This window comes from Coenobita brevimanus, chromosome 44 (genome assembly GCF_032717465.1).
Source record: "Coenobita brevimanus isolate Jiangsu-jjx chromosome 44, ASM3271746v2, whole genome shotgun sequence".
In the NCBI taxonomy this organism is placed as follows: Eukaryota; Metazoa; Arthropoda; class Malacostraca; order Decapoda; family Coenobitidae; genus Coenobita; species Coenobita brevimanus.
This window is the reverse complement of record NC_136997.1, coordinates 21,463,530-21,475,813: the sequence shown is the minus strand read 5'-3', so window position 1 is coordinate 21,475,813 and position 12,284 is coordinate 21,463,530.

Genomic DNA, 12,284 nt, shown 5'->3' with positions numbered 1-12,284 from the left:
CTCTCATTTTTTTCTTACTCTCTCAAGCTCATCATAAATTTTTGTGTCCTATTCGAATTTGCTGTGGAAATTTCGTGATGCATTTCTCTTAGCTATTTATTCTGGATATTACACCTCGGTATCTTATTTCACGTAACTAAATGGCTGAGTAAATATTGTAACCCTTCATCCTTTCCACAGCACTTCTTCGTGACCAGCACCGTGCCCATGTTATGCATACAGTTGTCTCTCTCTCTCTCTCTCTCTCTCTCTCTCTCTCTCTCTCTCTATATATTTTCTACAGGGCAAACATTACTTTTCTGTCTATGCCTGGCCTCCGTTTATATATTCATCCATTCATCCATCATTCAATCCTATTTCGTCCATGAGGAGCGTAGGAGCCCGAGGCCAGGCAAGTTGGTCTAACATTTAAGATGAGAGTGACCAGCCTCACTCATCCCTGAGTGGCAATACGTGAACAATAAACCCCAACCATCCCTTGGATATAACTTACATCGACTCAATCTGACTGGAGCACCTTAAGTACCCACTAAACCACCAGGCGCCATAATAATGGTTATATAGTTACCACCCAGCGTAATAAATGGTTTCCTTGTGTAGAGGAAACCATTTGCCTTGCCACTCAATGTAAAGTCACCCACAGGCAGAAGGAAGAAGAAAATGTGAAGAAAAGAGAGACACAATAGGGAGTGTAAAGTCACCCACAGGCAGAAGCAAGAGGACAGAATGAAGGAAAACAAGAGGAAGGAAGGAATATCGAGAGGAAAGGGCAGACACCCAAGCAGCACTACATCGACTGAGTGGATGGTAAGCGCTTCCACCTACCACCTTATCTATTTATTTACTTATTTATTTATCTGGCGAAAGTAGGCAACTCCCAAAGCTTAAATACTGCATCTTGAATATATGAAATTTAATCAGCTGTAGATATGAGGTAGGAATGAGTCTCCTTGGTTGTTAAATCTGCCCTCAAAACTGACGACACTTGGTCATTAACTTATTTGAAAGGTGCTACTGATCATTGTCAGGGTAGAGAAAACGCACTAGGTGTTTTTTTTTTTTTCCTACTTCCATCCTTCATAAGTTTCTTCAGTATTTTTTAAAAATGTTCTTTCTATTCTTCAAACTCTCCACTGCACTCTCTGAAAATGTAGGCTACTACTTTCTCCCTGTAGTTCCGTACCTCTCTAGTGTTGTTTTGGTGCTTGTCGTGTGGATTTTTCGTTCATCTGTTTTCTATTTTCATCTGCATCGTCCACCAGCTGTAAGTAATGCAATACAGTACCCTCGCGTCCAGCACTGTAATATTGTCATGCATGGGTCACGTGTTGGACCAAAAACGTGTTGGACTAACAATAGAGCTTATGGGGAAAAATGAATTATGTCAGCAACCCTCGGGAAAGTCACCCTAAATACCTACCATATACCTATACATATATTGGTACTATTGTAATTATAATAAATGGTACTGTGCTATGAATGATAACTAACCTTTTAGGATAGTGTTGGTGGGCTTGCTGGGAATGGAAGGTGGTATCCAAGGCTGTAGTTAGTCCTACTTGGTCCCCGGAGGATGGCTGCTGGCGTCACTAGCGGGTAATGGCTGTTGCTCCTCCTCAACCTCCCTCATAAATCCTTCGAAATCAAACCTCCCTCATAAATCCTTCGAAATCACTCTCAGAATCACTATCTTCGTTCACAGCCATGGAAGGTCCTGCTTCTGCCTGTCCTAGCACTGTAATCCTCGGGAAAGTGCATGCTTCTCACACTGTTGCCAGAGCCCCGTCTCGTGACTGTGGAAAGTGATCGCTGTCGCTGACTCGGTAGAGAATAAGGAGAAGCAACTTTGTTTATAAACTGGTACGCACGCCGATGAGAAGGGTTTCAAAACGATTGATATTTATTCTAAAATATTAATATGTATTCAGTGTCAGGCTAAATGTTCAATGTTGTAGTACGATACATTCTCTGTCGAGTCGCCTGGGTTTTGGTCACACTGTTTTGCCCGTTGTATCTCGGCAGGAATCCATCCAGATGAATTCCAAATGCCCGTGGTATCGTCGGCAATTTTACCACGTTACCGTTCCGATTTACCATCGTATCCTCGGCAAACCTGGTATGAAGTGTCGTGTGATAGCCTTCGGCTGCCAGGATCTTGTCTTAGTTTTTTATTTTGATCACGTTGGCTTCATTCATGTCGTAGGCCTTGGCAATGTCAACTTTCCTCTCCCCTTTCTTCTTCCTCTCGATGCTTTCTAGCTTGCTGGCCTGAGGGAGGTGCCAACGCTTCTTGGGGTTCTCAGAAGGCTTCCTAGGCATCGTGAGCAGGGTAAAGTGCAGTAACAAGGGCAGAAAATGCAGCAAGAAAAAAGCACCTTCCAATGCAAGTATGCGACTGAGTGGCTCTGTGGCGGGAGAAATGTAAACAAAACATCACGTGACACCAGAAGCGCTTTTAATTGGGCGGCATCACGATCACGTCACGATAGCGGGCGGGGAAGGCTACTTGATCAGAAGTTTTTCATTGGCTATCACCATCATGGGAATGTCCAGTATGGCCGTGTTGGACCGGGGGTGATCGTGCTAGAGTGAACTCTGTGGATTTGGCCCACTTCTCGGAGCTCTGTGCATGTTATGCTAACACACTCGTGTTGCAGTAATTAAATCGTATTAAATAATACTAATTAATTGCTCTCCGTGCTGGACTCGAATCGTGCTGGACTAACGCGTGCTGGACGCGAGGGTACTGTATATTTACTCTGTGAATCCCTATCCCCTTGCAGTTCAGTTGATGGCCAGGTGTAGTCACATTGGAGATTTGATTTGACTACTAACTGATGAGACTCATTCTTAACCCATAACACTCATTTTAATTTTATGCACCCACGTCTTGGTACTCGTGTCGTGGGAGTGACTCAGTTCCTTTAGGTTAAAACAAACTGACTAATTAATAAGAGAGAGAGAGAGAGAGAGAGAGAGAGAGAGAGAGAGGAGAGAATTTAAACCAGGGAATACTTACTAGGCAACTATATTACTTGAGACGAAGCATGAATGGATAGGCTAATTGTCTATTTTTTCTAGGTATCCATGTACTTTACCCATTTTCTTCTTCACATCATCACAGAAAATGTTTTAGTGGGTAACGAGTCAAATTGCAAGCTCTTCAAAAAAAAAAAAACAAAAAAAAAACAGTAAGGTCAGGGTTAGGAGTAACGGGAAGCGCAAAGCCAAACTAAAGCGGGGTGCCAGACCCCCCAGTACCATAACACAAACGTACTACACTCAGTGCTGCTCTCCTGACAATCCAACTGTTATACGCCATCGCACACAATGCCCGCCAGACACTGACACCCCCCACACTTCAGTCCCGCCTGTTGGTGATCCTGCTGCATCCAACGAACCTATTGCTGGAACAATTAACCCTCCCCGTCCCAACCTAATTTTCCACCACTGACTCCCCCCAATCCCGACCAATTTTGGAAAAAAAAAAAAAAATTGGCTCAAACCTCCGCTTTTGGTGAGAAACATAGAAAATTCATGGAGAATTTGCTCACCTGAGGTTTAAAATACTGGATACAGGTAGCGGTACCCCTTAGCTTACTGGGTTTTCTATCAGGCTGGCTCCAAAGAAAACGAGTTCTATGGGAGGGTAACTATTCCACACAACCCATAAACGGTATTTATTTATTTGGTACGAATTTATATGTAGTGCAAGAGTATATTGGTTTTCACACAGTATTATAGGCAATATAAGCATTGTTTCCAGGGTTGCCAGATTTTTTTGATCGAGTTATCATAATGATGTTTCAAAATTATCGTTTTTCCACCAGAATTATCGTAAAAATATACCTGATGTCTGTGAAAATTATTGTATGTTTGTACTGTTACTACTATACTACGCTCTACAGTAATATGATGATAAAATAAATGATGGAGTTCTTACCAACACATGTCTTCAATGGTGCTTTAAATTTATATAAACAGCGTTAGTCTCATGTTGTAAAAAAAGAAAAAATGGAAATTCATAAAAGTTTCGATATATGTAATGGCTAATATAAATACTGTATTTAGCAGGTATCATTTAAGGGAGGTTTATATAACAATATTTAGTTTAGAAAAGTTCATCAAAATTTATTAAATAAAATAAACGATTCCTCTACACTATTTTCAAATCACTGATTACACAAGATACTTTTAGGCTATTCTTTCTTGGTATCAAAATAAATATTTCTTTTATACTGTTATGCGGGATGTTTTTAGTCCGACTCCTTGTCCTAAAAACGCCCGCGACTGAGCAGGGTCCTCTTTCCGGACCGGAAATAAAGCACCCACAAAGGAACAGAGCATAAAAACTAGGCAGTATACCTTAACACATCTATTGTCTTAGTTCAATACACCGTTACAATATAGAAACAAAGAGATACAGGATATGATTTAGACAGGTTTACAGAGTTAACTTCCCAATACAATGTGCACACATACATCAAGGGCAGAACGCGAGGCTTTTCAGATATACACAGATGGTGAGTTATAAATACACAATACCCGTATTATGGTTATAGGCAGAACTGACATTTAATATTCTAAACCAGATGCACTAGGAGTAAAAAGGGCCATGGGTTGAGAGAGGTAATGTTACTACAACTTGTCAGGGTGCGAGACGCGACTCTTGGGATAGTCACTAAGTCGCGGGGACACTGTTCATAGGTTTTTGGTTTTTCTTGGCACACCCCAAGTTCTGACCCACTGCTTCTGTACATGCCTGGGCTCGTGTTCACTAGTCTTTCCTGTTCTGCCTGGATATTCGTCTCACTGTGTGTCACTTATATTGTTCTGGTCTCACTCTTTCACTGTCACTGTTCACTCCTGTCTCTGCAGTTTAAGACACAAGAGATGCGTTGAAATCACTACTCGCCCTTGTTTCCTGGGCTTAACAGAGGAGGCGCCCAGGTGTGGGAGGGGGCCTCCTGTAGGAGGCAGTGCACTGCCCGCATGGGCGTCACTGGCCGGGCCTTCTTCATCAGGGGGGTGCAGGGAGGCTCTCCCGTCTGGGGGCCTCGACCTGATAGGAGGCTCTCGTGCTGGAGCCTCGTCAGTGAGGTGCAGGGAGGCCCTCCAGTCTCGGGGCCTCGACCTGAAGGGCGGCCCTCGGGGCTGGGACCGAACAGCTGCAGGAGGCTGGCCTGTCGCCTCTTACTCCGGGCAGAGGGCTGTGGGGGAGTGGAGCCCAAACGGCCCTGCTCTGGAACCTGCTGGTCGGGCCTGGGAGTCTGGATACTGCGGCCGCCTGTAGGGTGGGGCGCCGTCAGGAGCAGACTGTGGCACCTCTTCCATCAGGCGTCCGTCAGGGGCCGGGACCATCCAGGGGTAGGCGGCAGGACAGAGACAGGACCACGCCACCACTCCGGCAGTACCTCCGGGGAACCACACCTGGAGGGAGAAAGCAAAGGGTGTATCACGCAGCAGAGAGGTGGAAGGCTGGCCGTGCAAGGGACCTTCTTCTCTGGGAGGACCCCAGGAATCGCAGATGAAGGGCATACAGTGGCTGCTCCTTCCCCCACACGTACAGTGGCCATTGTGGCAGTTCTGCAATTCCTAAGGTCCACAGCTGAAGGACGTACAGTGGCCGCTCCTTCCCCCACATGTACAGTGGCCATTGTGGAGGTGCTGCTCCCGAAGGAGGAAGAGGCAGATGAGGGGTGTACAGTGGCCGCTTCTTCCTCGGCACATACAGTAGCCGCTACTGCGGTGTTACTCCCATGGGAGGAGGAGGTAGTGGATGAGGGGCGTACGGTGGCCACTCCCTCCCTGACACGTACAGTGGCCGTTATCATGGTTCCACTCCTCCTTCCTTTGCCAGTCGGAGTGCGCTCAATAGCTGATGCTCCGAGGCCGTCTCCAGATGTGGCTATAGCTGAAGGGCGTACAGTGGCCACTCCTTCCCCCACACGTACAGTGGCTGTTGTGGCGGTGCTACAGGGGGAAACAACTGAGGGGCGTACAGTGGCTGCTCCCTCCCTGGCACGTACAGTGGCCACTACCGCGGGGTTGTCTGGGACTGAATCTGGCTCAGTCCCACCCCAAACCTGGTGAAGGCTGCTCCGCCCGCAGGGTTGTGTTTTTTTCCTGCGTGGCTTCCATCGGACTGGTTGGCGGGAAGAGGGACTCAGGACAGGGGAGCCCCGGCGCCCTTCTTGCTCTGGGTAGGTCTCTCGGTGATCCGGCCCGCCATGGTGTCCTCCTGGGGTGGTGGTGAGGCGGTGGCTCGGCGTTAGGGTGGGGAGTGGCGGGGTGGTCGGTCCGAAGGCGGCGGAAATTTCATATACTGTATGCAATCACAAAAATTCTTTAACTATTCACCTCTTGATATCAAAATAAATGTCTCCTGACATATGTGTGACACATTTGTGTATTGGCATGGATCAGGAAATTTATGTTAGATCCAAACATTTTTTTCTTTCCTGTTTGTTGCGGTATTCACACTTGTTAACAGAATTCCATATCGTTGTTTTCTTTGCCTGGGCTTGCACTTTAACATGTAAAAGAACAACTTTAAAATTGTAAAAGAACAGTGGCCTAAAACTATACCACATACCTTACCTATTTCTTTTTTTATGGCGTTACAGGAAGTACCTCCTGCTCACTGTCCTGCTCCTTATCACCCATATTAGAAGACATGGAAACAGTGTCAGATTTCTAGCTCTAGTAGTGAGCCTGTCGCTGAGGTGACTGCGCCCAACAGCTTCACGGTGATGACTGACAAATATCAAACCATAGCGGTCAACCATCAGTGTGACTCGAAATGATCCTGTACATTTCATACAGTACAACAAGCCTTGCTATCTCATAGACACAATTACCCTACAAGCACTAAGGAAAATTACGAATTCTCATTTTACAGATAACATACTATCTATGGAAAAGATTTACTCTTGATGAAAAGCTTCTCTTTATTATCAACTTAAAAAAATAAAAACTCATATGCCATTAAACACAGAATTATCGTACAGAATGTACAATAATAAGAAAAGGTATCGTACATGGTACCAGAGGCAGTTTAAACGTACATGTACGGTAATTATCGTACGAATGGCAACCCTGATTGTTTCACTCACCAAACACATCAACATACATGACCTTTTTTGACGACATTACCTGATCATGATTTCTGACTGTTTCTTCCTCTAATGTTTTGTAAACTTTGTCCTCCACATTGTCATCGATTGGGGAATCACTCTGGCCTTGAATTTCATACCGTGGCACGACATATCTTTACTGGCGAGGCCACTGGTAACAGGTGAATTGCTGAGACAATGGCGTGCCGGGGGGGGGGAGGTCATGTGGGGTAAGGCATTGTCCATGCCTGGCATCTTGTAGAGGAAGGTGACCGGTGTATACATACCAAAAATTACTCGCAAAATTTGAAAAATGTGCAAATGACAGACCTTGGAATTGCGCGTTTATATATGTCACAGTGACAAAACGTTAAGATGTATATATACATCAAAGGGACGCAGCAGGTTAAACGCATCAAACTTGATGGTGCTCATGGTGATAATGATGATGACAGTGCCTCATGCGTCCCAACAAGGGAGCATGCTGAACTGGCGGCCACCAACCCCAACATCCCGGCGCCAAGTGCCAACCACCCAGAACAATCTTCCACCATAAATTCACACCCCTCCAGTCCTGATGACCCTGCCTCTACTCTCACCACTAGCACCCTCCCTTTTTTTTTTTTTTTTTTTTATGTGTCCGACTCTGGGCATAGTCTTCATAGCCTGCTATCAAGGCCCAGCAGTCCTCCTACATACCATACACCTTTACATGTCACCACTTCGGCGCTAACACCCACAGTCCATATTGAATACATGCTAGTGCTGTCTCATACAGGACTGGTCTATTGGTATTAGTGGGGGTATTTTAATTACATGTCGGTGGATCTTCTGGTAGATCAGTAAAGCCTGATTTAATGAAATTCAAATCCTTAAACTGTTCCCTGCCCCAGCTGGGATTCGAACCTGGGCCCGTTAGGACTGCAGGCCACCTCTCTACCGATTGAGTCACCGCCTTCCCCCTGTGGCCTCTTTCCCCCCTCCCCGACCCAGGTTCCCTCTTGTCATACCACGAGACCAATATATGTGCCTGGCACTCCACTCCACATGCACGCCTTCTGTCCATGGTGTCTGGCGCCAGTGTGCAACCACCCACCACCTCATCACTCAACACGCCGAAGCTGTTCGCCTTATGTCTCCTGCACTTCCTAACATCTATGTCCACAGGAATTATCCTGAGCTCATCCAAACCATAACAACTGAGGTTCTTTTGGGGATCAGATTTGTACTTCATGATGCCCTAATTTGCTGGAAAAAGATGCTGGAATACCTGGTCAGATGCTTGGCAGCTGACTTTTCTGTGACAGTCCTACATGGCATACCAGGTGTCAAGCGAGCATGTCGCCTGTACAACTCTTTGGGCGAACCCATCAACCATGCCATTGTTGTATAGGGGTCAGTGGACTCCCTCCCTCCTGAATACTGCTATGAGCTACACCTTCCCCCTTCTACTGTACCTTCGTCAAGGCCACACCATCACAGCCCTTGTGTTATCGCTGTTATGAGTCCAGCCACATCTCACGCTACTGCCGGTCTGCAGAACAGTGTGGTTTGTGCAGTGGCCACCATTCAACCACAACCTGCCCTGTCAGGCACTCCGCCACCATTCACTTTCCCAGTCCCCTTGCACTTGACCTTCCCCCCTCTGAATTCCCTGAACTGCCCCTACCACCTACGCCACTAGCCCCCACTAACCTCGTGTCTGCCCACCCTCATCTACATTCACACCATTTCCAGTGCCCATGATGTGGGCATGTGGGCACCATTGTTTGGCACCTGGACTGCCCAAGTCATCACTCAGTCCTCCCTGCCCCTGCTCCTGCCCCCACCTCCACCTCTGCTCCTGATCATCATCCGATACACCCTCCTGCCATTGGTTCTACATCATGCCCCCTCCTCCCTCTCCCTCAACCCATGCCCCTCCCCATGCCCCGCAACAAGCTGCCCACCTCTTCCCCCGCATTCTCTGCCCCACCCATCAGTCCATCAACTGCGACTTCTGCAACAGTATACGAGGAACTATATAGTCTCCTTTTGTATGTACTCTCTCACCTTAATATTCCTTCTCTGCTTAATCCACAATTCCCACAAACCAGCACCCATGAAACTACCACCCCTGCTGTTATCCCTGCTCCTTCCCTCCCTCCCGTCTCACCACCACTCAGCCTTGTCCCTCCACCTGTGTCCCAGTCTCACCATTTCACACAAGCCTCCCGTCTGTACTCCCTCACCCACTCCTTTCCCCCATACATCCTCGCCTCTCTGACACCCCCTCCCCTCCTCCTCCCTACCAATCCCTCCCTCTCTTACGGCAACCGCACATATGGGACCTCCCTCACTCCTACCTCCCCATCCTCTCTCCTCCTCCGTTCCCCAACTTCCCCCATCCGTTCCCCAACCCTCTCATGACATTTCTTCATCTCCCCCTTTGTCCTAATGGCTCCTGAACCCAGACAATATAAAATGTTATCTTGGAACATATGGAGCTTCCACCTCCTGCTGGCTGACCTTTCTCATTTGCTTCATCTCATCACTTTCTTGTTATCTTTCTTCAGGAGGCTTTCCCCCTCACTCTCATCGCCCCAGACACCCACCCAGGCCTCGGGGATACCACTGCTATCATATCCATTCTGGCCAAGGTCTAGTTACATACATTTGTCACCCTATTCCTCACACCCTCATTAGCAAATCACCTGCCTCTTCTCACTCCTCTCTCTTTCACTTATTTTGTCTCACTGTCAACGATGCCTCTTTGTATATACATAACGTCTATTTCAGTCCAACTGAGGGTGTCCCCACCACTTTACCTACCCGCTGCTCCTCATCAATCTTTTACCCGGGTGATTCTAATGCCTCTTATCTGTCATTTGACAGTTCCTGTGCTTCTCCTGCTGGTCATCATCTCCATGACTTTGCCAATAATCATCAATTGCATCCATTCCCCACTCCTCATCCCACTCATGTTGGGGGAGGCTATCTCGATCGTGTCCTTGGTAGCAACGTGGTACAACTTGCTGTCACTGTTGAGATTGTCCCTACTCTTATCTCCGACCACAGTGCCATGCTTGCCACATATTCCATTCCAATACTACACTCCAAGCACCACCATGTCAGGAAAAGATTAATATCCCTATTCTGCTGCAACCCATTTTCAAGGACATGCAAACCATCTGGTTTGACAATCATTCATTCACCACATCAACTGAACTTTACACCTCCCTATTTACCATAATGCAGACCTATGATCATTATGTGCTGCAAGTCAACCATATGAAAACCTCTGCCCGCCATGCTGGGGAGTGGGTATGGGATCGCCATCTACGTGACGGTGAGGAGAACGTGTGGCGAGCAGCTGCTGTGTACTGCACTGACCACACTGCTGACAACCTCCACTCATATCTCACTACAGCCAGGTCCTCCTGTGACCTCGAACACAGTGTTCGCCAGAAGTATTGGCATGACTTTCTCCAGCATATTAGCACACACACTTCTCGATTTAAGGCTTGACGGCTTGTTAACATGGTTGTTCAGTCACGTGAGTCCCCCTTCCCTCCTCTCCACCACAATCCTGTGAAATATGCCAGCAACCTAGGTGACAAATGGTCAACCCAATCTCTGCTGACATTCCTGCCTCCCCACATCAAGGCTCGCCTCTCGGCTGGTAGCGGAAACAGGTTAGCATGTATTGGAGAGGCTCACTCCACTCCCTCTCCCCTCGATGATAACCTCATCACCAGTGATGAGTTGCATCTTGTACTATTGCAAGGCACTGCAGCTGCCCGGGTGATGACGGGATCACCTGCGCCACACTCAGACTCATTGCTCAAGTCCCTGTCAGTCCCTTACACTCACTGTTCAACTTGAGTCTTTCTGAAGGTAGTCTCCCTGCAGATTGGACCCGTGACACCATCATCCCCATCCTTTTTTTGCTCTGATTTCTGTTAATTTCCCTAAATTCCTGCGTCTGCAAAGTCCTCAATAGAATTCCTTTCTCAAGGCTCTGCCATCTTTTTCAGGACCAGCTCTCTCCCCATCTTTCTGGTTTCCTCCCAGGCCGAAGCACACAACACTGCCATGCAGAATTACTCATTCATCTCACATTCTCCTCCTGTACAGTCTTCATTAACCTGAAAGCTGCATTCAACATCGCAAACCGTGATGTCATCCTTGATGAACTTACCCATTTCGGTGTCTCTCACTACTTGTTCTGCTGGAAAGCTACCTGTCCCATCGTTACTCTCCAGTTATGTTTTGTGGGGCTTTTATTAATTACCGACCCTTTAATCTTGGCACACATCAGGGTGGGGTACTTAGCCCAATTCTCTTCAAACTTCTCATTAATAGACTCCTCCGTCTTTTAGGTCCTATCCCTGACTCCTCTCTTTATGCTAATGAAATCTGCATCCACTCCCCTTCTCCCATCACTCTTCAACATCTCCTAGTTAAGTTTGGCCAGGCTGCATATGCTTGTGACTTGATTATTATTAACACTGCCAAAACCAATCTGTTTACACGACCCTCACTCATAGGCTTGCTTGCACAACCATAGCCCTCTTCAGCTCTCATCCTGCGGTAGTGCAGGATTACACATACCCCAGAATTCCCCTCTCTTCCCTCTTTAACCTTTCCCAGTATATCGCCACTATCTGCACCGGCCTCCACCGCGGACTTAACCTGCCGCGTGCCGGCTATTTTTACCCCTATGGGTCACCCCAGTGCTGGCCATTTTTCAACCTTTTTTGTTTTTGGCTAAAATGATAGATTTTGATGTGGAAACAATGAATTTTGCCATTAAAATGCTCACCGAGGCTCGGAAATGAGATTTATTGAGTCTTGCATACTCTTGTACAGGTATAGCCGCTCTCTCACGCTCACCACGTACGTGAGAGAAAGCCGTTTTCTATGTAATGTATATTCAGGTATTTATGCTGGGAAGGTATAGCAATGTTCAGTACACTTTTCTGATTACTTATTACTTCACCATCTATCACAGTTTGCGTGTCTTTCTCATTGTGAATGCATTATCTTACACTTACTTGAAGATAGGTACAACCTGACTTCATTACATACGGTCCTGGCACTTACAAGAAGGTATTTACAACTTGACTTCACTATATAGTCCTTACACTTACAAGAAAATAGCTACAACTTACACTTACATGAAAATAT